Source organism: Lissotriton helveticus, chromosome 12 (assembly GCF_964261635.1).
Source record: "Lissotriton helveticus chromosome 12, aLisHel1.1, whole genome shotgun sequence".
In the NCBI taxonomy this organism is placed as follows: Eukaryota; Metazoa; Chordata; class Amphibia; order Caudata; family Salamandridae; genus Lissotriton; species Lissotriton helveticus.
The window spans coordinates 586,097,475-586,124,159 of NC_136073.1; the positions used below are offsets into that span (position 1 = coordinate 586,097,475).

The window sequence follows — 26,685 nt, forward strand, 5'->3', positions numbered from 1 at the left end:
TAAAGATATCCAGGATCTACATCAGTTTGGGGTTCACAAACCTGGCAGGTACAAGGCACTGAGGCTTTGCACCGTGCATGTCTCATCCCGAATCATATGTTGTTTCTGAATGAAACAATTTCCCAGACCACATGCTTTGGATTGGCTACTTCTAAAAAATTAAACACCCCTACTATCCCGGAGTTAGAGGAATATGATGGTTGGAGTAATTTTACTCGGTTCTCCATTAGTGATTTACAGGCCCTACTCCGTAATTCTTCCTTTAACATTTCCAGTATAAATCCAAAAGGTTGGCTGCTTTGGCAACGTAGTTCAGATTCTTGCCAGAATCGATTTTTGGGTTTAACAGAAGGTTTTAAAAATGTTAGATCTGATCCCCGGTTTGACTTGGTCCACACTGTCACGACTTACTCTGTAGGAAAATTGTGTCAGAATTGGCTGAAGCATTCAACTTTACTTGCAGTTAAAAGTCACCTTTCTAAACTGAATGCAGACGTGGATTTGAATGATTTCATTAAAGGCCCGGCTAGTGGCAGGTCGAAAAGGTGGATATATGCAGCTTACAATGAAATTTGGAAACTGACTCAGATTGAGGCTGCTACACGCCTTAGGGCTATTGATCAAGCGAATCTTGAAAAAGTGCTTGCAGTTGTTGACAATACTATTAGCGTTCTTTCATCTAGAATTTACACACTAGATGACATTGTGTCGTCAGTTGTCGATATTGTGCATGATAAAGTGTCAGTGTTATACCATGCTCAGAATCAATTAAGATCAATCATGCAATTTGCTTGGACCCTTCAAACTCTGAAAAATGGTAAAGTTCCCTGGGGATACATGAACGTTTCTTCTTTATTTGCCCCATTCAATTTGACTGACAAACAACGCTTGCTGTCAATGCGTGATGCTTCCTTTTCTATGTCACATATTGAAAGGTTAGAATCTTTGCCTTTTTCAGTGGCAGAGGCCAATGCTGCAACGTGGCTTATCCACGGTTTAATAACGCTGCCTTTTGCTTTATATAAGTTTTCAAATTGTATGAAATATGTACCAATAGGTCGTTATGAACCTTTAGGTAGTGGTTTTCTTCATGAGGTCTGGTCGCTTCCATACACATACAGATGTTTCAAAGATGATCAAGAAGTTTATCTGAATGGAGAGGAATGCACTGAGACGCCAGATCATTCACTAATGTGTAGGCACATACAGTTACACGGTTCATGCAACAAAGACGGACCAAATATGGCTTGCGTGTTGCAAGGCACGCCACTTCCTGCTATCATCCCCACGTTCAAGTTGTTGGAAAATGGTAGTTATTTGATGCTCAATAATGAAGATTGTTGTGGGTTAATTAAAAGTATTCCTTTTATCGTAACAGTAAGTGAACGGGTTATTTGCTGCAGAAATGTTCTATTTCCTCCCACACATGAACATAGGGAGTTTTCAATCTGGCCACAAATACCAACCTTGGGAGCAGATTTCAACGGCATGGCAAGAATAAGGGCTCTTTTGTCTCAGAGAGAGGTGGCCTTGAGTTCGGCCCGTGAAACTTTCGTGCTTCACATAGCGAACACCCGTACAGAGGTGCAGGCCCTTTTAAATACTGATTCGCCTTTGCATTTCAGCGACATGGTTCGGACTATCTTTAACGCGTCCTCCACAAAGGGCCTGGCGCATTTTTTTAAAGTTGTTAGCAGTGGTCTCGTGACTTCATTTGAGAAAATCTTTGGAGTCATCCCTGCTTTCTTTCATTCTATTTTTTCCACTTTGTTTGGTGGATTCCCAGTTTTACTTGCATTAGCAGCAGGCGCTCTTGTGGTTTTTTACATTTTTAAATATGGATGTCCTTCCTGTGCAAGGTCCCGCCCTGCAGCTGCTGACGCTGTTCCGCAATCGCATCCTTGAATATTATGGCACAATGCCGTTGGCGATATTAAGCACGGCATATGGATTATCTTTTCGATTCTCCTACTTCACCTGTGTCCAGCCTGTATTTCACTGCCTGACCTGTGATTTCGATTGGGCCATTGATTTGTGTCTCTGCGGACCGGTTTCTCCTGACGTCGACTTTAATCAGCTGATGAGTCCTATCATTTCTCACGAGTTGGTTTGTCCTGGCGAAAGGATTATGGCTGTGGCATTGATGCATGGACTAATTGGTCCCTGGAATTTACTGGCGGCAACACAGTCTTTCTTGGAACAGAGCTTTCTTGAAAACCCACCGAGCTGTCCTCTGATGGTGATAGAGGATCCGGTGCTGGGAGAGCACGTATGTTCTTTTACGCTTTTAAGTTGGATGGCTGAACTGTTTTCGGATGAAGACGGTGACTTCCTATTGGAGGCTGTTGCAGCTTATTTTGCATACACAGTTATGTCATAGACCTTTTTCATGTTTGACATGCTGAGTACTAGCATTTCATTGACAATTCATTGACTTATTTGTCAAGTTTTTATTATTTAGCTTGCCTATTGGCTTAAGCCTCGATAAAGTAGTTGGCTGTTTTATTTTTTTTTAGCATTAAATTTTGCTAGTTTTTAATGTTTTACCTTGCGGACCGTGCACATATAAAGTTGCAATCTGCTCTCATGAGATGGCACTTCTATTATCTTATTCAGTTCGTTTCCGGATCATGGGGGGGTGTCATGTAGATCCTGGATATCTTTACACCGTGTTAAGTTAGCATGGGCTCATTACCGGTTTAAATGCCATTTTTCCTTTTTTGCAACTTCTGCACACGACACTTAGTTGTTGCTTTAGCTTTCAACCTAGTAGTTCATCGTGGTTTACATGAGAATAATATGTTATTGCTCTACTATCTGCTTTGCTTGTTAAACTATGTCTGTACAGGGAGTGCTGAAGTTTCAAGAACAACACGATACAGAATTGTTATGAGGTCTGATCTCCACGACTTCATAGTCATAACATAAGTGCAGCTTCTGCCAATTCTGGGCATGAGGCGGGTTTTATATTGCTTTGCCGAACACACATACACAACACTTGATGCGGTTCACATGAAGAGAGAGCTGGTGTATGCTGATGTGATTCCTTTAAATCTAGGACACTAAGGTATGGGCTCGCCCTAAACCAACCCAAAGAGACCTTCTTAGCAAATAATATAATATGTGTATTAGGGAGGGTGAGATATAAGTGTTGCTAACTCTTATTCATTTACAGCATGTTAACATGCTGTCACCATTCGCTTTTTATGTACTAGTAACTATGCTGGTAATTTTGCTACTGATAATATGTGTACTTGTATTATCTAAGATACTACGCCTGAGAAGACGGCATTAGTAAATAAACATTTCAAATGCACATGTGTTCTTCTTAACTCCATGTTCTGGTTTGTAATGAATATATAACGACCGAGTGTTCATGAGTTCCACGTATCCTGAGGTACTGTAAGTTCATGTTCTGGATTGTCTAAACATTGGGAGTTTGTTATATCCAATGTGACACTGTAGCTAGCTTGGTAAGGGGTTTTTGGGTACTAAGGTGAGTTTTGGGGCACCCTAATTCGCCGAGGTTCCAATCCTCTGTGCACAGTTCTGTGTGAGAACAGAAACCCTGCGACAGGGGCACCCCTGAGCCTTGCTGGAGCTTCATCACACTTGCGATACAACTCCAGCAATGCGCCACCTTTACGGCACAGATGCGTCACGCATCTGTGCTGTTTTTGCCCCATGGTGCGCCGCATTGTAAATGCAGCACACCATGGGTGGCGGAACAGCGGCGCAGGATGACTGGCAAATCCCTGGTGATGCGCCAGTCATCATAAATCTATCCCTAAGCTTCTTATCTTGTTAGAGATGAACCGCCATATGTATCATCAAAGTTTTTTGCATTTCCTAAATAGCGAACTTTAAGGAATAAATAGCGATTCTTTACCATTCCTAATTTGCGATGAGCAAATTGCTAATTGCAAATTACCCATTCATTTCCATGGAGCAGGAGGCCCATAGGAATGAAGGTGCAATTTGCGATTAGCAATTAGCTCATCGCAAATTAGGAATTTTTCCGAGGGTGCAGGGGTGTCTCAAGAACACCCTGCTGCACCCCTGAAAAAGAAATTTGGGGGCATATGGCGCACATAAATTTTAAAAACATTCCTTTACCTCAAAAACGATTTTCAACTCATAATTTGAAAACACTGCCCACGGGGAAATGACTTAAAATGTCCTCAAGACACATGAAAGTGTTTTTTTAAAGCCTTTGCAACTTTTTTGGGTCACTTTTAACATGGCTATGTAACTCAAACAGTCAAAATCTAAATTTACCATACACAGGTGGGAGCATATTTACAAGGAATTTGCTCCACGGGGAAAGGTCTTTTAATTTAATATTGGAAAAATAACATCAGAGACACTGAAATGCCTTATAAAGAAGCATACACTATTATGTCCTTGTCATAAATTTTAAAAGCATTCCTTTTCCCCAAAAACGATTTTCAAGTCATAATTTAAAAACACTCCACATGGGGAAATGACTTAAAATGTCCTTAAGACACATGAAAGCGTTTTTTGATTGCCTTTGCAGCATGTTTGGGTCACTTTTAACATGGCTATGTAACGCAAACATTCAAAATCTAAATTTGCCATGCACAGGTGGGAGCATATTTACAAGCAATTTGCTCCACAGGGAAAGGTCTTACATTAAAATGGGAAAAATAACATCAGAGACACTCAATTGCCTTATAAAGAAGCATACACCATTATGTCCTTGTCATAAATATTAAAACCATTCCTTTTCCTCAAAAACGATTTACAAGTCATAATTTGAAAACACTCCACAGCTCCTATGCACATAAAAACCCTGTCAGTACTAATACTTCACATTTTCTCCAATTACAATTTCTCAAAGAAACAACATCTATTTGTAAAACACTTGAGACAAAGCAACATTTTAAAAACACAACTTTCTTCATAATTTTCTCCTTAAAGCACACTATTCTCTATCTAAATTAAAGAAATCTTTTCTCACCTTAGCAAATACTTTGAGTTTCAAAACAGTCTCAGAAACACACCAATTTGTCTTCAGCAGAGCAAAAGGTATGCACTCCAGAGTCTGCAGCTATCAAAAGCACAGAAATGCTGTAATTCTTCACACATATCTCTCATGTCACCCAATCAAAACTCTTCCCTCACTTTTTTTCAAATCAAAACCCTTCCCCCCTCTTCCCTCTCTGCTTTTTTTGCATAGCAACCACCTCTTGGAAGACCTCTGGTGTTTGCAAGTTCACACAACAATGTTGCAATTGAACTCTGAACTCTCAGTGCACCTGCATATCCAGTGCATTCTTTCATTTAATGATTTTTTCTTGACCACTCAAAATACATCTTTCAAAGAACTCATCCATGCACCCTAACTTTCTGTTTTCAGCAATCAAAATCCACCAATCACTCTTACTGCTTCATTAACACAGAAACTCCACAGTTTTTTTCATTTTACACTCTTATTTTTTCAACTGCCATTTCATTGCCACACTTCATCTGACTGCAGGAGAACCTTCTCTCACCATGTTTTCTGTCTGGATTGTTGGACATAGTTACATCTATTGGGCTCAGAGGTATGCTGAGAACAGAAATTTACCTAACCTCAATTTACAAGATGTGGAAATTAAGTGGTTTGGCCACAGAGGATTAAAATGTCACCAATTGATACCATTGGTGAAAACCTTTATGCATTTGCCAAAACCTGACCTGTTAATTGTGCACTGTGGAGGTAATGATTTGGGCACTTTGACTGGGGTAGGTCTGGAAATGCTTTTAAAGGACACCTTTGAGCAATTAATGGCACTTTTTCCTCAGACTGCCTTGGTATATTCAAATATATGCCAAAGACAGAAATGGAGGTGGTCGAACCAATTTTGTCCACAAATTGAGAAGTCGAGGAAGCATGTAAACAAATCTGTTTCAGCTTACATGAGAGACCATGGAATGGGCTCCTTGTACAACAATAACTTGCGTTACTACATGCAAGATATCTACAGAGGAGATGGAGTTCACTTCTCAGATGAGGGCAACAGAATTTTCATTCTGAATTTAAGACTGTGCATTGGTACATACTTATAAGTACCTAAATGTACCATAAACCCAAAAGCTCTTCTCAGAGCTACCCTACATATGATCACTCACGATTATTATTTTACTCTAACTTTTTTCACTAACTTTTAACAAAGTACGCTCCCCAGAACGCTTCCCGGTTTGTTTGTTTTTTTGCCCTGCGGGGCCCTTTTAAAGCCTCCACATCAAACCTAGGGGGTCAGGGAGGATCTACTATGCCCCCTTATGGTCATTTGCCCCTTCGCTTTGGCCTCCTCTTGTCTCTCGATCCTACCGAGAGACAAGATGGCGGCCGCTACGGACTGTTTGGAATGTTTACAGACGCCGGAGAACCAATCAGCTTCGCAAAGCTCCGTAACGCGAAAAGTACGCGAAGCGGAGCGCTGTTACAGATATATATCTTTTTTTGAACGTTAATTTCTCAAAATCCACTGGAGCACATATATTGAGACCTAGCAAAGGCACATCGGGCTACCAGTCCCTACAATTTTGCCAAGTTTCGTGCAAATCCATTCAGCCGTTCGATTATTATTATTATTTTTTTTTTGCCCCGCGGGGCCCTTTTAAAACCTCCACATCAAACCTAGGGGGTCAGGGAGGATCTACTATGCCCCCTTATGGTCATTTTCCCCTTCGCTTTGGCCTCCTCTTGTCTCTCGATCCTACTGAGAGACAAGATGGCGGCCGCTACGGACTGTTTGGAATGTTTACAGACGCCGGAGAACCAATCAGCTTCGCTTCACAAAGCTCCGTAACGCGAAAAGTACGCGAACTGGAGCGCTGCCCGGTCCGCTGTTACAGATATATATCTTTTTTTAAACGTTAATTTCTCAAAATCCACTGGAGCACATATATTGAGACCTAGCAAAGGCACATCGGGCTACCAGTCCCTACAATTTTGCCAAGTTTCGTGCAAATCCATTCAGCCGTTCGGGCTAAAAGTGAGGCCAACCGCCCTATGGAAAACTCAATGTTAAAAACACGTTTTGGGACCCCCCTTTTTTCTCGGCCCCCCCTTGACGAAACCCCCCCAAATTTTCAGGGGCTGCTCAGAAACAAAATGTTCCATTTTCCTGAAGATTTCAGCCAATTCCCTCCACAAACGCCAAAGTTATTAGACATAGAATTTTCAAAAATCCCATAGAGAAAAAATCCTAACTATATATACCTACTGGCGACCGCCAGTAGGTAATATATATATATATATATATCACCTACTGGCGGTCGCCAGTAGGTAGTTATAGTTAGGATTGATTTCCATAGGGAAATCGCAACATTCTATTTGGAATAACTTTGGCGCCGGTTGAGCAACTTAGCCTCGCGGTGCTTCGCTCCTTCCCTGAAAAGTTTGGGGGGGATTCGTCAAGCGGGGGCCGAGATAAAAGGGGGGTCCCAAAACGTGTTTTTCCCATGTTAATTTCCATAGGGCGGTCTGTCGCACTTTTAGCTCGAACGGCTGAATGGATTTTCACCAAACTTGGCAAAATTGTAGGGACTGGTAGCCCGATGTGCCTTTGCTATGTCTCAAGATATGTGCTCCAGAGGATTTTGATTAATTTAGGTTCAAAAAAATTTATATATCTAGATCCGCGCCCCGGTACGCGTACCGGGGAGCGCTCCGGGCGCGCCACGCGACTTGCGCACGGCAAGCTGATTGGCTCTCGGGTGTCTATAAACATTCGAAACAGTCCGCAGCGGCCGCCATCTTGTGTCTCGGTAGGATCGAGACACAAGAGGTGGCAAAAATCAAAGGGGGAAATGAGCAAAAGGGGGCAGGGTACATCCCCCCTGAGCCCCTAGGTTTGATGTGGGGGCCATAAAAGGGTCCCGCGGGCCGAATTTTATTATTTATTTTTTTTGATTTTCGCGGGGGGGAGCGCCCGGTACGCGCACCGGGGAGCGTACCAGGGAGCGTACCATGGAGATAAAAGAATGACAGACTTTTAAAAAAAAAATATAGCATTTTTTTATAAATTTGAGGTAGTTCTGAAAAGAACTTTTTTTTTGTTTTTGTTGTTTTATATTTTTTTATACTTTTTAAAACGATTTTATATTTTTTTTGTGATATTTTTCAGGGGAAAAACAAAAACAGGGATTCAAAAACTGCTCAACAGGAGCAAAACAATGTGAAAATTTAGGGACGGGGAGGGCAGCAGTGATCCTGTGTCTTTATAGCAATGAGTTCAACACTCTGCTCCCCATAGCAGAGGAGTTCGTCACACTGCGTGCACAGAAATTTGATGCCTGCAAACACCGGCTGTATGTTAGGGACCATTCTTCCACGTGGTGGTCCCGAAGGTGTTGCTCCACCAGTGGAGGTGCTGCCGCCATCTGTTGGTAAATTCCGTGCCAGCTCCCTGACACTCTCCCTGGCAAAGTTGATTGGGTGTCTTCTCTTGACATGCCTAATTAAATTGGCATTTCCAAAGCTATATTTTTTTAGAGGATTGCCTCTGGATAAAATACTGCCACATATTTTGCAGGTTACTTTTGGAGCATTAACTTTTTTTTGTCCTTCAGGGATGTCATAAAATTTCCAGATGAAGTGGTTCTTTTGTTTCTGGTGAGGAGGGTCCTCATGCAAAAATTCATCTGAATCACTGCTGGATGACTCCCTTGCAGCCATTGCCGTAGATCAGGAAAATTAGGAAAAGCAGACAATACACAGAACAGCTCTTGCTCTCTCCAAGTACAAAGCAATAGTGAGAGAAATGGGTGGGATTCTCAAAATTTTGAAAAAAAAAGTTCTGAACCAATGAAAAGTGTTATTTTGAAGTCACATGGCTTGATGCGCTTACGCTACGCGCCCTGGGGCGCGTCCCGGGGCGCGTAGCGTAAGCGCGTCGGGGCGCTTACGTTGCGCGATCGTATGCGCTTCCGGGTGCGCTTCCACGATGCACCATAAGACGCATCTCGCGGCTACGCGATACTTGTCTTATGACGCAAGGCGTGGCGGCTACACGATGCGTCACAATGTTGTTTTCGTTCGCGGCAATAGCGCTATCGGGACGCTCACCAGTACGCGCCCCGAGGCGCGCCGTAACATTGCGCTTACCCGTGCGTTTACCGGTACGCGCCCCGGGAGCGCCCCGGGGTGAAAAAAAATAAATAAATAAATAAATTGACATAATTATATTATATGAAATTCGCTTTAAGATTTATTATTTTTTATAACTATAAAGATTTGCTATTAAAAAGCCATTGAAATTCACTGAAAAAACCATAGGTTTCACACCAGTTATAGTTAGGAATTAGCATTTAAAAAACCTATTAAATTCACTGAAAAAACCATAGGTTTCACACCAGTTATAGTTAGCTGAACATTTTACTCGCATAAAACCATTGAAATTCCCACGTTATAGTTAGTTGGACTCACTATAACTTGCGCGTGCAATGCACTGCTGATGACGTCACATATTACATCACTCATGACATGGTCAGTGACATCACTCATGACATCACTGATGACACCATCCAGTGAATGTGTGTATTTTTTAAAAATAATTATGTGTTATATATGTATATGTAAAAGTTGATGGAAGAATAAATGTTTAAATAAGTGTTTACATGGATGTTTTTTTTTTAATTGATTGGTTAACTCGCTTATTAAGTGTATGTTAGTGAATACATATATTAGTGAGTAATGTTTAAATATTTAAATATATGGATTAGTGTTTCACTTTGTGTATAAGTGGCTGCATGGGTTGGTGAGTAGCTACATGTGTAGGTATATGGGTTATTAGATGTTTTTCTTAGTATCAGTATGAGTGTTTGTATGGTTTGGTGGGGGTATTACTTAGCACATAGATGCATGAGTGACTGACTCTCTGTTTGTATGTGTTTTGAAGACAGCATATGTGCAGGACTGTATGGGTGGATGAGTGTATATATGTGTGTGTTAGTGACTGAATGACTGTCTCACTAGTGTCTTTATCAGTAACTACATATGTTTTAATCTAATATATGTGAATATTGATGTATATGTGTATGTGTAAGTTTCCTTAGAAGTAAGGTGGTAGTGTGTGGATAACTGTATATGCAAATAAATGGATGTTCAATAGTTTATTTACATGTGTGAGTATGTGTGTGAGTAACTTTTGGATGACTGTCGGTGTGTAACAGGATGTATAGGTGTATCACTACATATGATGAGTGAGTATATGTATGAGTGACTATATAAAACTGTTTGTGAATGAGTGGATGTGTATATAGATGGTGGAATTATTTAATTGGTTGTTGTAACTGATATGGGTATCTCCATTTTTTTGAAAATGTTAGTTTCTATTTTTGAATATGTGTTTCAAGGGTTACATTACAGTGAAAGGAGGTCTGTCACTCTGTCACAAGGATGGTGTCATCAGTGATGTCATGAGTGATGTCACTGACCATGTCATGAGTGATGTAATATGTGACGTAATCAGCAGTGCATTGCACGCGCAAGTTATAGTGAGTCCAACTAACTCAAGTCAAGTCAAAAGTGCTTTATTCGAGTTATTACTCATAAAAGCATGGTACACACAAATATTTAAAAGTAAATTAAATTTGTCTGTCAAACAGATTGACACAGCACTATTAGATATACATATAATACATTCAGTTAAAAAGATTTTTCCATTACAACAATTAATAGATGGTTAAAAAAGGAATTATTACAATTGATAAAAAGTTTTTTCAAGATATAGAACGCCGGTAATCTAAGAACAGGAATACAAATACAAGAAGTCAAATATTACAAACAGAGAATAGTTTAACTAACTAGCAGTCTCTGGCTTAAAAAGTAATATCAAATTCATGGGGACCAGTTTTTCAGACAGAGAATAGTTATTTAACTAGCAGTCTCTGTCTGATCGCCCACGCCCAGCCGAGATATTTTGCTGTAGCTATCAAAATCCAAGAGACTGGGCTCGTACATATGATTCGCATAGCTACAGAACTACATGTTGTCCCAAGGTTCCTGCACATAGGTCCTAACCAGACACGTCTTGGCACGTCGTATACCTTACAAGAAAACAGAAAATGGCCCAATGACTCCTTCCCTGTCCCACAAGCTGGGCAGATGTTACTTCCACCTGAGCCCCATTTAGCAGTCAATGTTCTTATAGGGAGTGCACCAGCTCTCAGTTGAAATAAGAGCTTCCTGTCACCTGGCTTTGAGATGATATCCCAATATGATTCCAAGGCTGGATACATTTTAGCCTCAAGGAAGTACATAGACATGGACCCAGAGCTAGAAGTGTTTAAGATTTTGTTAGCCACATTTTCCCCAAAAATGTTTTTTAAGACAAACTTGGAGGGAAATGATGCGCCAGCAGGGTCCAGCCATAGAGAACTCAACCCAAGCTCACATAACATAGCTTTCAGAGAATTAAGCCAGCTTATTTTGTGGAAGCCATCAGCCTTGATGACATCCACAAAACCCGCGGCATAATGTGAGAGCTCGGGAGTAGTCCAGAGTCTGCGCCAGTACAAAATCGGGCGTAATCTGGCTAAATCCTTGATTTGTTTTCTGCCGAGATCGTATCGAAGAGGTAACAACGGAGTGCTTTTAGGTGTACCAGTGAGTGCCCGTAGAAATTTGTTTTCTGAGGCTTGCAAAGATTTAAGATTTTCAAAGCCCCACATTTCTGCGCCGTATAGTGCAGACCCAATAGCCTTTGCTTCATAAACCAATAGGGCGGGTTTAACAGGTTTAGTTAGAGACCTCCTGTGCTCTGAGTTAATGGCGCCCGCTATTTGCTTATGCCGCAATATAGCAGTATTTAAGTGCTGGCTCCACCTTTTGTTATCAGCGATTTGGATACCCAAATATGTAAATGAGTTGACTAACTCTAAAGGCCGGCCGCTCATCATAATTTTGGACTTGAAGCTGCGATGCGGCTTAAAAATCATAAGTTTAGTTTTAGTGGAATTCACCTCAAGTCCATGTTCCCCACAAAAATTCTCAAAAATCAACAGAGCACGCTGTAGGCCACTAGGGGTTTTTGATAAAATTAGCGTGTCATCCGCAAACATTAGTATGGGGATTTTTAGGCCTGAAAGAGAAGGAGCATCAACTGTCGCAGGTACCAATCGAGAAACTACGCCATTTATAAACAATGTAAACAAAGTAGGAGCCATTGAGCACCCTTGTCTGACGCCTCGTTCAACACGGAAATCAGCTGTGACCATCCCGTGGCCGCCACACTGGATTTTAGCAAAGTTAGACTCGTGGAGGCGCAGTATCATTGTTAATAATTCATCTGGTACCCCCAGGCTATGCAAGACATGCCACAGTTTGACCCGTGGAACCAGGTCGAAGGAAGCCCGCAAATCGACGAATGCCGCATACAGGCTGCCCCCCCCCTAGGACCACGGTCTTCCACTGTAGCAATTGGAAACGGAACACTTGGTCAATCGTACTGGTTGCCCTTCTGAAACCTGCTTGGAAGGGAGATAAGATGTTATAATCTTCTGCCCATTCGTGGAGCCTATTGACCACCACACGACCCACAACTTTTTGCACGGTGTCAATAAGGCTAATAGGCCTGTAGTTGCAGGGCTGAGCACGATCCCCCTTTTTATACACGGGGATTACCACTGCACCTCTCCATGAATCAGGGACATCAGCTCCCTGAGCAATAGAATTAATAAGCAAGTAAATATATTTGCACCAGCGTTCCCTATCATTTAAAAAGATGTCAGCGGGTACTCCATCTAGACCAGGAGCCCGCCCTCGTTTTACTGCGCAAATAGCGGACATAATCTCTTTGTGAGTAAAAGGACAATCTTCAGAAAACTTCATGGTGAAACTATCATCGTCTGTGGCCAGGGTGTTAAGAGTATATTGTGAGCTAAAGAATTTTACCCATGCCTCTTGTGAGACATTGTTGTTTGGGGACTCTTCAGCTCTCTCAGAACCCCATTTTACAATGTTCCAGAATACTCTGGAATCCTTCCTATCGCAGGCCTTTTTCAATTTGCACCAATGTTGCTCATCCCACTCCCTCTTGGCTTTTACAATGCATACTTTATATTCCTTCCTGGCAAGGCAAATAGATACACAGTCTCTCTTCTTAATTGCTTGTCCAAGGGCGAGTCTTGCCTTCCTACAGTCAGCGTTATACCATCTTGCATCTTTACGAACCAGAGCCCCCTTTCGCTTATTAGGTTTTAAAAAGTGCACCCTGATCTTGGCAAAGAGGGTATCGTGAATTTTAACCACGTTCCCCAAGCCAGAAGAAGAGGCACTAATCAGTTCCATAGCTAAAATTGCTTGGTCAGTTTCGCTGTTGATAGTATCTATAGCCTGTTGATTATTAACTACAGAATCCCATCTTAGTCTGCGCATATTATTCTCAGGGATGTTGAGCGGTGGAACGAAGTCATTCATACATGTAGAATTTATCTGTGCAGACCACCATTTATGAGTCACACATAAGGGGTTGTGGTCACTCTCTGGTCTCCCGGTCACCTCCATGTCACAGAGGGTTGGCCACAAAGACAAACTACAGATCACATAATCAATTCTACTTTTATGCCTCCCGTTATCAAAAGTTACTGAGCCATCTTTATCCCTCGCTGTTCTACCATTCATGGCTCTCAGGCCTTTTTCAAGACACATTGCATTAATGGCTATTATGTCTTCAGTCCAGCGAGACACTAGTTTCAATTGTAACTCAGGGATACCCCAAAGAGAGTCCTCTTCAGCTCCAGTGGAGGCCTCTCCCGCAACCAAAGGCTCAAACGTCCGGTTAAGGTCACCTGCTATAACAATGTTGTTCTCATGGGAGTGATCATCGAGGATGTTATCCAAGGCTGATAGTACTTCAGATCGGCCACCTTTAGCACTCCTAACATATATGTTATAGATATCAAGTGACCCAAGAGTGTCGGTAGTTATTCTAATCAACTGTATATCGTTATGGTTAATAGCTATGCTTTTAACTGAGAGGTTTAGCGACTGTCGAATCCAGATGGTAAGCCCCCCCATAGGTCTACCTTTCGGACCCTTTACGGCTGGCACAGAGAAATTCAAATATCCTAATGTAAAGACAGGTTCACATGCCCAAGTCTCCTGGAATATACAAATATCAAATTGGGTAATAAAACCAAGCCAATCCCCACAGTCGAGTTTAGAGGTCAATCCAGCTAAGTTCCAGGAGATTAGGTTAGCAACCCCAGACACACGTCCCTCTAATGCACCAGGAGGAGGATTCGTTGTACAGGTCTCCGCTTCTACTAAAACAGCCAAGTTATTCATCGATCCGTTATTAAGACAAATATCATTCTGGGCAGGCAAGCTAAATAAGATTTGATCCACACTAGCTATGGGTGCTACAATTTTACCCCTGGAAAGTCAGTCACAGTCATTTAGGTTGGAAAGGGCTGAAAACCTATTTTCTAAATTTAAACCCCACTCTGTCGGCTGCACTTCCCTCCGCCCTTTCATAGGAACTACATTCCACTTTGTCTTTAACATAATCTTATTAGAAACCCTCCCACTACGATAGTAGAAGAAATCTAAAGTGAGCGGAACGATTTCAGTAGATCTTCGCTGTGGGGGTAGAAGGTTGGGCAGAATGTTCGCCAGAACCTCTGGGTCAGAGAAATGTAAAACAACACAGTCACCTTGGAACTTCTTAACACTATTTCCTATCCACTTCACCCTCCTGGCCTTTACTAGTTCTTCGGCCAGCTGGTGCTTACCCCAGGGAGTTATTTTCATATTATTTGTCAACCAATATAAGGCTTTAGACAACAGGGATGAAGTAGATTCTTCCTGGCCAGGGGCCAATAGAGGGACGTTAGCTAAAACCAAAACCAAAGGAGAAGCCTCAACTATCAGCTCCACCATGCCATCAACAGGTTCTGGAGCAGAAGATACAACAGAAGGGACATCTTTCTCCTGCACACCATCCAATGTAGGTACCTGGGGAGCCACCAAATGATCAATTAGAGGGAGAGCCCCACCGCCCGCCAGAATAGAGGAGGCCTTATTAAACTCAACCCTGCTGGAAACTGCATCAGGCACTTTGCCTACTTCAGCTAAGGTGTGGTTCAATATATCCCCTAAACGATTAACCTCTTTAGTGAGCTTCTCTATTCTGCCTATCAGTGGCTTGACAATTCCCTGTATCTTAATGTCTATCATGTCCAACAAGTTCTTAAATTGTCCACTGGATATAGACATACAGGCGTCGTCTAATGATCCATCTTCCTCCACCAAGATTTTACTAGGAGGGGATGCAATCTTTCTCCGACTTGATCTTAGCCCGCCTTGCTTTGTCTGAGTCTTTCTGGCACCTCTAGTAGTACGTGGTGCAGGCGCAGGAGTGGGGGCTTTGTCCTCGGCTAAGTGTTGGTCAGCCACCTCTTCACTTTCGGTGTCTGACTCTACATAGACTGACTGAATCATTGTGGTATTGTCAGCGTGGTCACAAACAACAGCGGGAGCACAACAGGAGCTGTGTTGCTCAAGGGATTGAGCCAGGGCTGGTACCGGCGATGTTGGTGTGAATGGATTAGATGATGAACTCAGCCCAAGTGAAGATCTTCTATCGCTGTTAATTTTGGCAACTACCTGAAAAAGGTAGTTGTCCATGGTATTTTTAGCGGGGGATGACTTTTTGCCAGACATTACACACCGAAGAGCTATGAGCAAAGCCCTCTCGGAAACGTATTGAAACAAAAGAACAACAAAATTCTCAAAGTCACAGGACAAATCAACCGCTCCAGGACTAGTGCAGTGATACTAGATAACCCCCAGCTATAACAATGGCTCACCTCCTGAGTTCTTGAGTTCGGGCAGAGTAACTGGCCCAGCCCAGTCTCTGACAGTCTCGGACTGTCTTAGACTGTCCGCCCTTTGTCCGGGCTTCGTCCGGCGCGTCCCGCGCGCGTCCTCGCGGGACTAGGGACCTGCCGGTGCTTTATGCGCCTCCTGGCGCGCTCGTTAGTGGCATCGTCGCTGACCCCTGAGGCTGCTGGGAGTCGTGGTCCGGCCGGTGGAGCCAAGCCCGGCCGGTCGGTTGCTCACTTCGGTGAACTGGCGGAGCAAAGCCCGGCCGCTGTGCAGGGAGGACGGGAGCCGTGGAAGGAGCAGCAGACGTGAGGAAAACAAAGACAGGAGACTCTGCACCTGCCGGTGCTTTATGCGCCTCCTGGCGCGCTCGTTAGTGGCGTCGTTGCTGACCCCTGAGGCTGCTGGGAGTCGTGGTCCGGCCGGCGGAGCCAAGCCCGGCCGGTCGGTTGCTCACTTCGGTGAACTGGCGGAGCAAAGCCCGGCCGCTCGGCTGACGCGTAGGAAACGTAGGGATCCCGGGCTGGATCTGGAAGGTTCGGCGCGTCCCCTGGAAGCGGCGCCCGTTGGTCTCCACTCCCCACTCTCTGGACTGAAAACTAACTATAACGTGGGAATTTCAATGGTTTTATGCGAGTAAAATGTTCAGCTAACTATAACTGGTGTGAAACCTATGGTTTTTTCAGTGATATATATATATATACACACATATATACATATATACATATATATATATATATATATATATATATATATATATATATATATATATATATATATATATATATATATATATATATCTCAGAAACAAGAAGAAGCCACACTGCCGTCCCGGGTCCCCAGGAAGAACAGAAGACTCCACGATTCCAGTATCAGGCAAAGATTATTTATTAAGCAGCGCTTAACAAAAGCGTGAAAACTGACGCGTTTCGGGCGGATGCCCTTGATCACAGTCAATTATAAACCCCTCACACCTGAACTTTTAAACTGCTTGTGCATACCATGTGACACCTATAAACACTGAAAACATACTTTCATTACGTATATAATGGCATGAGTTCGGGATAAGGGGAAAACAAGACACATAATAATAACGTGACTTAAGCTTCCCTGACACAAATAAATAACTGAATAAATTCATGTAAATTTGTGGCAAAAATCTGTCCGCATAAATGCTTGGTGACACATATTTACAAATATTACAAGGGCAAGAATGATAGTGATCTTCATCTGTACATATATTTGATAAATGAGTTGATTACGTGATATACAGACTGTGTTATCGTCACATACTGAGCATACTCTAAATAATGCATAAACACAAAATATAGTCATCACATATATATAAATATAATTATAAATATAAATATCACTCATGTATATACATATTATTGCTGTCTATTTACTATGGACATATGTTCAAGAGATCATATATCATGTATACGTATGTTGGAGATACTATATTCAGTAGATACCAATTTCATACTCAATAAATACTATACAAATATACAAAAATACATAAAATCAATTTTTACCCTATTTGTATGTTGGTGGGAACATCTTTATATGGTGATGGCAACCCCACCTGGGTGCACTCAATGAGGGGACATCTGAAATGCGATGGCAACACCTAATTTCCCAAACAAATTTCCTACGTCTAATAGTACGTCTTCCCAAAAGATTGGATTGTGTGCCCAACATCTAGTGAGTAAATAATGCAAATGAAACATAGACGAACGAATTCGTTCAATAATGTTTCATTTTGAATGTAATAATTGTATATATAACCTAACTCAACAAAACAGAATGATGGTAGGTTTAATTCAAAGTTCAAAACGTGAAATATATACATGGGGCAAAATGAGGGAAATAAAAAAGTTATTACTAATAAACAGAAAAGGGGGGTGTGAAATAATTAATTTTACTAAATAAATCAGTATGTTGACATAAGATGGGAGGCGGACTGAATTAATAAACCAATAGACATGTATTGGTACAAATCAAAACCAGATGTCACATCAAGGCTACTATATACAGGATATAGTGACTTATAGAAAATGATATAGGTCCTCAGTGGTATTCAGACCATTCGGGACCTTAGTGTCGAGCTCTAGTATCATTCTAGATTCCAGTTGGCGAAGTAACTTATCTCTGTCTCCTCCTCTACGGGGACGGGGTACAGAGGTAAGAACATAGTAGCTGAGACATTCCAAGTTGTTACTATGTACATTTTTTAAATGTCTCGCCACCGGATAGGCATTGTCGTTATTCACAATTGCTCGGAGATGCTGCAAAATCCTGACGTGCACCGCAAGCCGAGTACTCCCAACGTACCTCAGGCCGCAAGTACACGTCAGGACATATACAGCAAATTCCGTTCTGCAATCGTATTTGCCTTTGATCTGGACAGGTGTGGGGCTGAAAGGAGTCATGTAGGTGCTGGTATTTGCACCAAACTTACAGGCCCGACAACTGGAGCATTTAAAAAAGCCCTGACGCTGCGGGAACCAGGTTTTCTGTTTAAGGATTTCAGGAAATGCATTGGTGACATGATTACGAAGAGTCGGCCCTCTCCTGAAAGTGATTCTGGGATTGTCAGGGAGTTCAGGTGAGATGACATTGTCAGTTTGTAAGATTGGCCAGCTCTTAGTAAGGATTGATCTAATTTTCCTACTCTGGCAACTGTATGGTGTAATAAATCTTAACTCAGACTTTTCAGGGGTTATTTCAGTTATTAGACTTCTGCTATTTTGCTGAAGAAGGCAGTCCCTAGGTTTTTTGTTAACTTTTTTAACTGCCCTTTTCAGAGTGTCAACATGATACCCTCTCCTTCTGAATCTGCTCAACGCTTCAGTAGTGCATCTCTCTAATTCATCCTCACTGCTGCAAATTCTTTTAAGACGGAGCAGTTCTCCATAGGGGATGTTTTCTATTGTGTGGTGCGGGTGAGCACTGCTGGCGTGCAAAGTTGCATTGCCAGCCGTGGCTTTTCTGTGAAGAGTAGTCGCAATTTTGCCTGATTTGTGGTAAACCTTCACATCCAAAAAATCAACTGATTGTTCACTGATGTGGTGAGTGAATTTCAAGTTATAATCATTATCATTGAGTTGATCAATAAAAGCAAGCGCACTAGATACATCCCCTCTCCATATTAAAAACACATCATCTATAAACCTTACCCACATCTGGACATTTTCCATAAAGATCTTTTGATGTGTTCCCATGAGGACCTGCCTTTCCCAAAACCCCACGTGAAGACACGCGTAGCTCGGGGAAAAGCAGGCCCCCATTGCCACCCCTCTCTGCTGCAGATAGATATCTTTGCCAAACATAAAGAAATTATGATTGAGACTCCATGCTGTTAATGTAATGAGCATTTTGCTATGGTTGTAGCATTCAACCGGCCTTGTACCTAGAAAAAATTCCAGGGCCTTCAAACCTTTCTGATGTTCTATGCTCGTATACAGAGCCTCAATGTCTAGCGTAATTAGCAGGGAGTCATCTGTCCAGGTGGTATTGTGGATTTTGTTTAGGAAATGTCCCGTATCTTTAATGTATGTGGGTAATTTGACCACCAACGGTTGCAAAAAGTGGTCTATATACTGAGCAAGGTGTTCACCCATACTGTCTATAGCTGAAATAATTGGCCGTCCCGGTACAGGTGTTACTTCCTTGTGGACTTTAGGTATTAGATAAAAACGCGCCATAATGGGCGATTCAACATGTAGGAATTTGAACTCTTGGATGGAGATTAAACCCTCCCTTTTGTACTGAAGGAGGAGTTTTCTCAATTTTTTCCCTTGCCACGTCGTACTGTTTGACATCCGTTTTAGTATAGCATGACGGATCCGATAATTGTTTCAGCAATATATTGTTCTTGCGGCCATATGACAATATTGCCGCCTTTATCGGAGCTGCAGACTATATTGCGGTGGTCATTTTTTAATCTAGATACTAAGTCCCAGTATTGTTTTTCTTTGTCTTGCTTTATTCTGCCACGATGTTTGACCTGGTGGTGTAACTTTTTGAGATCTGAGACTACCACATCATGAAATGAGTCAATTGCATCCTTTGGCATGATGGGCATGAATGTAGATGATGGTTTAAACGGACTTGATCCTGCTCCTATCTGTGGGATTTCAGCAGTCCTTAGTTCTTCCTGTGTCGACATGTTGCCATCCGTGTCATTTGTACCTTGATCCAACTGGCAAAGAGTGAGTAGACCTCTCACATCACTAGCTTGGAGATTGGAAATAGATGGTGTTGCTGAGTCTGATTCCATTGTGCTTGGGTTTTGCTTGATTTTAAAGAATTTGGACAATTTCAATTTTCGGATGTAGCGGAATATATCTATTCTTGTAGTCGAATAATTAAAGTCCGTGAGAGGACAATAAGTTAGACCAAGACTAAGTAATTGCTGTTCCGCTATTGTCAAGGTCTGGGATGAAAGATTAATTATTGTTTTCTCACTTGATTTTTCTTCTTGTGCCAGAATTTTTTCTTTTTGTTGTTGTTTCTTGTATCGGTTTTTTCTGCGTCGCTCTTTCCTGCGGCGGTTGATTCCGGCCCTTTTTTCTGCTGTTTTTGTAATTGCTTCCGTGGGCGCAAAGTTTGCAGTCGGGCGTTGACTAAAAAATCAATTTCTTCGCCCAAATCAAGTACCATTGATGGTTCATCCCCCTCTTCGCCGGTTGTTGAATTGTCACTGTATATACTGCTCAAATTAGAATTGGAGTCACTTGTACTGGGTGAGTGCTCTCTTGGTTGCTCTCTTGTATTGGTCTGGCTCGAGGATGTTCCCCCGTTGATTGGTGGCAATGCCTTGTTTTGATTAATTTTCAGGCGCTTCGCATCCTCAAACTTACGTGCAAACGTGTAAATTTTGCCATGCTCGTAATCATCTTTATCACGTGCAAATTTCCACGCTTTGCGAGTCTTTATTTTCTCTTCATGTACATTGACTCTCTCCTGGATTTCCTTTCTCAATGATGTGATTAGATCATTCGGTTCGAATTTGAGCAGCTCCTCATTAATCGTTGCTAGCTCTTTTAACAAGATGTCACGGTCTATCTCAGCATACTCTATTAGAATAAGTATTAGATTTCGTGAGGCCTCCAAATTGCTTTTCCCCCATTTTTTCAGCATATCTGGGTGGGGTTTCTCATAATTGGGTGCCAGTAAAATGCGTAACCCTCGTGGAACACGTTCCTCTGCTATATACATTGTCAATGATTTGTGTTCCCACCATTTGGTGACCTCATTTTTCATAACTTTCTCCAAGCGTTTCATAAGTGCCTTGATTTGTGTTTCATCCGATGGGGGGTGTAGTTGCATTGCCCCCGATGTGCCAGCTATGTTAGTAGCTCCCCTTTGAGGGATTTTCGGCAGGTTGGTGAAAAGTATTAACGAGGCCGCCTCCCGCCCCTTTACTGCGTCTTCCGACATCTCGAGTTCAGCTTTTGTTTGAAAGCGTGTATGCTTAAGCTCTAAATGCAGCGAGGACGATATGGTTACACCGCCCTCCCGCAAATGCCTATTTCCTCCTCACCGCCAAGAATGTTCACTCACCGCCTGCGGGAAAACCCCCCACGATACGCCGACAGCAGCTTACTCGCTCGTAGTGTTCAGAATACCACACTTGACGTGCTTCCTTCAGCGCTCGGCGTTTGTGGGCGGATTACTGCTTTTCTTCCCCAGCAGGGCGCGTTACTTCCTCAAGCAGGGCCCGTCGTCAAATTCCTGTTCACACAGAGAAATCCGTCCTGGTTGACGACGTCGGACCACATTAAAGGAGTGGAATCGTGGCGGAAGCAACCACCTTCCGCGGAATAAATCTCAGAAACAAGAAGAAGCCACACTGCCGTCCCGGGTCCCCAGGAAGAACAGAAGACTCCACGATTCCAGTATCAGGCAAAGATTATTTATTAAGCAGCGCTTAACAAAAGCGTGAAAACTGACGCGTTTCGGGCGGATGCCCTTGATCACAGTCAATTATAAACCCCTCACACCTGAACTTTTAAACTGCTTGTGCATACCATGTGACACCTATAAACACTGAAAACATACTTTCATTACGTATATAATGGCATGAGTTCGGGATAAGGGGAAAAAAAGACACATAATAATAACGTGACTTAAGCTTCCCTGACACAAATAAATAACGGAATAAATTCATATAAATTTGTGGCAAAAATCTGTCCGCATATATATATATATATATATATATATATATATATATATATATATATATATATATATATATTACCTACTGGCGGTCGCCAGTAGGTATATATAGTTAGGATTTTTTCTCTATGGGTTTTTTGAAAATTCTATGTCTAATAACTTTGGCGTTTGTGGACGGAATCGGCTGAAATTTTCAGGAAAATGGCACATTTTGTTTCTGAGCAGCCCTTGAAAATTTGGGGGGGGTTCGTCCAGTGGGGGCCGAGAAAAAAGGGGGGTCCCAAAACGTGTTTTTAACATTGAGTTTTCCATAGGGCGGTTGGCCTCACTTTTAGCCCGAACGGCTGAATGGATTTGCACGAAACTTGGCAAAATTGTAGGGACTGGTAGCCCGATGTGCCTTTTGTAGGTCTCAATATATGTGCTCCAGTGGATTTTGAGAAATTAACGTTTAAAAAAAGATATATATCTGTAACAGCGGACCGGTTAGCGCTCTGGTTCGCGGACTTTTCGCGCAACGGAGCTTTGTGAAGCGAAGCTGATTGGTTCTCCGGCGTCTGTCAACATTCCAAACAGTCCGTAGCGGCCGCCATCTTGTCTCTCGGTAGGATCGAGAGACAAGAGGAGGTCAAAACAAAGGGGGAAATAACTATAAGGGGGCATAGTAGATCCTCGCTGACCCCCTAGGTTTGATGTGGAGGTTTTAAAAGGGCCCCGCGGGGCAAAAAAAAAACAAAATAATAATAATCGAACGGCTGAATGGATTTGCACGAAACTTGGCAAAATATTAGGGACTGGTAGCCCGATGTGCCTTTGCTAGGTCTCAATATATGTGCTCCAGTGGATTTTGAGAAATTAACGTTGAAAAAAAGATATATATCTGTAACAGCGCTCCGCTTCGCGTACTTTTCGCGTTACGGAGCTTTGCGAAGCTGATTGGTTCTCCGGCGTCTGTCAACATTCCAAACAGTCCGTAGCGGCCGCCATCTTGTCCCTCGGTAGGATTGAGAGACAAGAGGAGGCCAAAGCGAAGGGGGAAATGACCATAAGGGGGCATAGTAGATCCTTCCTGACCTCTTAGGTTTGATGTACCATTTTGCCAAGTTTGGTGTAATTCCGTTCAGCCATTCAGGCTGTAGACGTATGTAAATGTCCTATGGAAAATTGCATGGGGAAAACACATTTGAAAGTGTTGAAATTTAGAACCAATTAAAATGTTACTTTGGTTTTGTATTTGTGTGTGATGAAAGTTAATTGGTTATGTATATATGTCAAATGAGAGGAAACCACAGCCATTTTGTGATACTACTGTCTGAGGTACATTTGTGAGGAATTTTTGGTGGTGAATTTCTGGTGTTTGATTTACACAGTACTAACACTTCTGCTACTTTTAAAAAGGTGAGTTGTTAATTTGTAAGGGGAACTATGTTGTACACTTGAAGATAATTTGAAAAATGTTTTCTGTTATTTATTTGCAGTCCTTCTGTTATACTAAATACTTGATGAAGTTAGTTTTATATTATGTATTACTAAAAACGATAAATGAAAGTGATTATTTTTTTCTGCAATTTACAGCAAGCAATTTCAAAATAAAATGGCTCACAATGAAGAGACCGTGGCAATTTCTTTTGAATTGTCCACTACATTGATTGAAATTGAGAGCACCAATAATGAAATATTGTCACAAGGAGGACATGACTTGTATGATTCCATTAGATTGATTGAAATGGACAGCACCAAGAATGAAATATTGTCACAAGGAGATGACTTGAATGATTCCACTACATTGATTGAAATTGAGAGCACCAATAATGAAATATTGTCACAAGGAGGAGATGGCTTGTATGATTCCATTAGATTGATTGAAATGGACAGCACCAATAATGAAATATTGTCACAAGGAGGAGATGACTTGAATGATTCCACTACATTGATTGAAATTGAGAGCACCAATAATGAAATATTGTCACGAGGAGATGACTTGAATGATTCCACTACATTGATTGAAATGGACAGCACCAATAATGAAATATTGTCAGAAGGAGGAGATGACTTGAATGATTTTTTTTATCAATCTCTTGATGGCGAATTTATCGAGTGTTTGGAGACCATAGAGTTACAAGAATCATCATTGCAGACTTTTAATGAGGAGATTCCAGATGAGATGATTGAAGAGGAAATTACTGATGAGGACATGTTACTAGTTGTTTCAAATTTAGAAAATTCTGAAGAATAAATTTATATTTAGAAATCAAAAATTGTTTGAGACATTATTTATTTTTATTTTTAATTTATGAGGTTGTAGCGAAGTGATTGTAGTATAAAATGAGACTTATAGTATAGAGTGCAACATTTTTATGTTACATGGTAAGTTTACTCATATTTATTTCCCTTCTGCCACTATATTATCTCCAATGTGTATTTGACATGTCTTCTTCATCTCCGGCCTCCTTTCTCTCACTGTGTGTCTCCGATGCATCTTATCGCTGGTATTTTGTGTAATTACAGAAGAGAGTAAAATAAAATAGTTCGGAACGTGAAAAGGGGGCAAAGTAGAGTACTCCTCACCCCCTAGGCCTTTTTAGGCGGTCCTAAAAGGATCAGTTTCTGCTTTCCTGAGAGATTATGGTATGAGTTCCATATACCACAATAACTTGCATTACAACATGCAAGATATCTATCTCCTATTACCAACTTTTGGAGATATTCGCGCTAAGCGCGAATATCTCCAAAAAGTAACACCTGCCCTGAGCAGTTCTTAGCCATGTTATCCAATGGGAGGTGGATAACATGGCTAAGAGTATTAGCTCGGTAATGCATGAATATCGCTGAGTTTTTAGCGATATTCATGCATTGCGGCCGTTTATTATCGCATTTGCGATAAACCTTGATAATAGTAAGGTTTATCTTCGATAATTTCTGACGATGCTTAGTGGTAAAAAATTGGTTGGTAAGCATCGTTAGCGATAAATATCGCTTAACTTTGGTAATATGCCCCAACGTCTGTTAACGTTCGATTCGAAGGAAATGAGGAAGTGTTGAAAAACATTGTCTGCGCCATCTTGCCTTTTTTGAAATGCCACACTTTTGTCGTGCACGGCAGCCATTTTAGATGTCTTGACCAGACCCACTCTCTGCACGCTGTCGATTCGTAGCATGGCTCCTCACCCTCGTAAGCATCTCCCCCAGGCACTGGTCACCACCGCTCTCTGTCTTATGCATGGGCAATAAACCTTCCCCCATCTGCGCTGCTCTTCCCTGAGAATCACACTCTGTGCCCGCCCGACACCTCCCTTTCGCCCTATTCACTACCGCACCCTCTGACACTCCTCTTCCTCTGTGTCCGAATGTCCAGGCCGGTCCTAGGCTATCAGCTAGCCCTGCAGATGTAGTTTATGGCCCCAGCTGTAAAGAATCACCCCTCTTCAAAGGAGTTATAGTAGATCAAGGCCCACACCCGATGTGATCCGTCACAGCACACGCGTTCCTACTATCTGAAAACCATCCTGTATTGTGATTGGGGAGGGGACCGAGCCTGAAGCGGAAGATTCCAGGAATGACTCTTTGTACATCAAAGTTTTTACAATTATGTGTCACATTAAAAATATATAGCACTCCAACAAAGTAGTAGGAATATAAAACTTTAATAACATATAAATATATACAACAAAACAAAAACAGTAAAAACATTTAAACAACGAAGAGACCGTGGCAATTTCTTTTTAATTATCCAATAGATTTATTGAAATTGACAGCACCAATAATGAAATATTCTTGTCAGTAGCGGTCTGTTGTGCGAATAGTTCCAAGGCAGCAGAACGCGCTGAAATCTAGATGGCACGAAAGTGATGTCTAGTAAGTTGCCGCCCAGCAAAAAACGGCGTGGGGCGCCGCGGGGGTGAGTGAGTCCAGTAGGCACCACAGCTATTCTTACCGGCATTGCAGAATTACTGCTGGGGACAATGCCTGTGCTGTAGCAGGGTCACAGCAGAAACAAAAAGGATTCTGTTGAAGATGTTGTTGGTTTTCAATTTGAAAACAGTTCTGGTGTCAACTGCTATGCTAATGTAGTGGTTAATGTTTTGTTTTCTCTAGAAAATGTAAAAGAGGGGGAGGCAGTCCAAAGTTCCGTTAAAAGGGCAAAGGAAAGGATCGGTGGTTTGAACTATCAGTCAAAAAGGGGAGGGGGTGCAATAATTTTTCCTACCGGGTCACACTGTGCTTTCACCGGAAGTAAGGTCTGCAGGATTGTAGTAATTCAAAGTGAGGCTGGCGCCAGCATGGGAGCGCCGACGTCCCGCGGATACAGTTTCGTCACTCCACGGGCGATCATGGCAGTCATTCCCCATCGGGGGTCGGAGACTCCCGCGGCTCCTCTAGAATCTTCAAGGTCGTGGAGGACTACGGTGGTGGAGTCAACCAGTGACCGGGCCATTTCTTTATGTTGGGCCCGCTCTTGCCAGGTCGACCGCCATTTTGAGAGTTCGGCAGCTACCGGCGATCGCGGGGTCACATGAGCGGACGGGCTCCACCCTGCCGGGCGAGACGTTGCAGCATGGCCACAGTGGAAGAACCGTTATCTAGGTCGTTCCGAAACTGTGCAGCACTGTAGTTGTTAGGATGCCACCGCCTGGAGCGCTGAGGGTGCAGCTGGGAAGCCT

General features: G+C 42.3%; 1 protein-coding gene across 1 annotated transcript in view; it reads left to right on the forward strand.

The window, feature by feature from the left end:
- SH2D2A (SH2 domain containing 2A) overlaps positions 1–26,685 on the forward strand; it is a 277,897-nt gene that overhangs the window by 71,653 nt on the left and 179,559 nt on the right. The gene's annotated exons all lie outside the window — the stretch shown is intronic.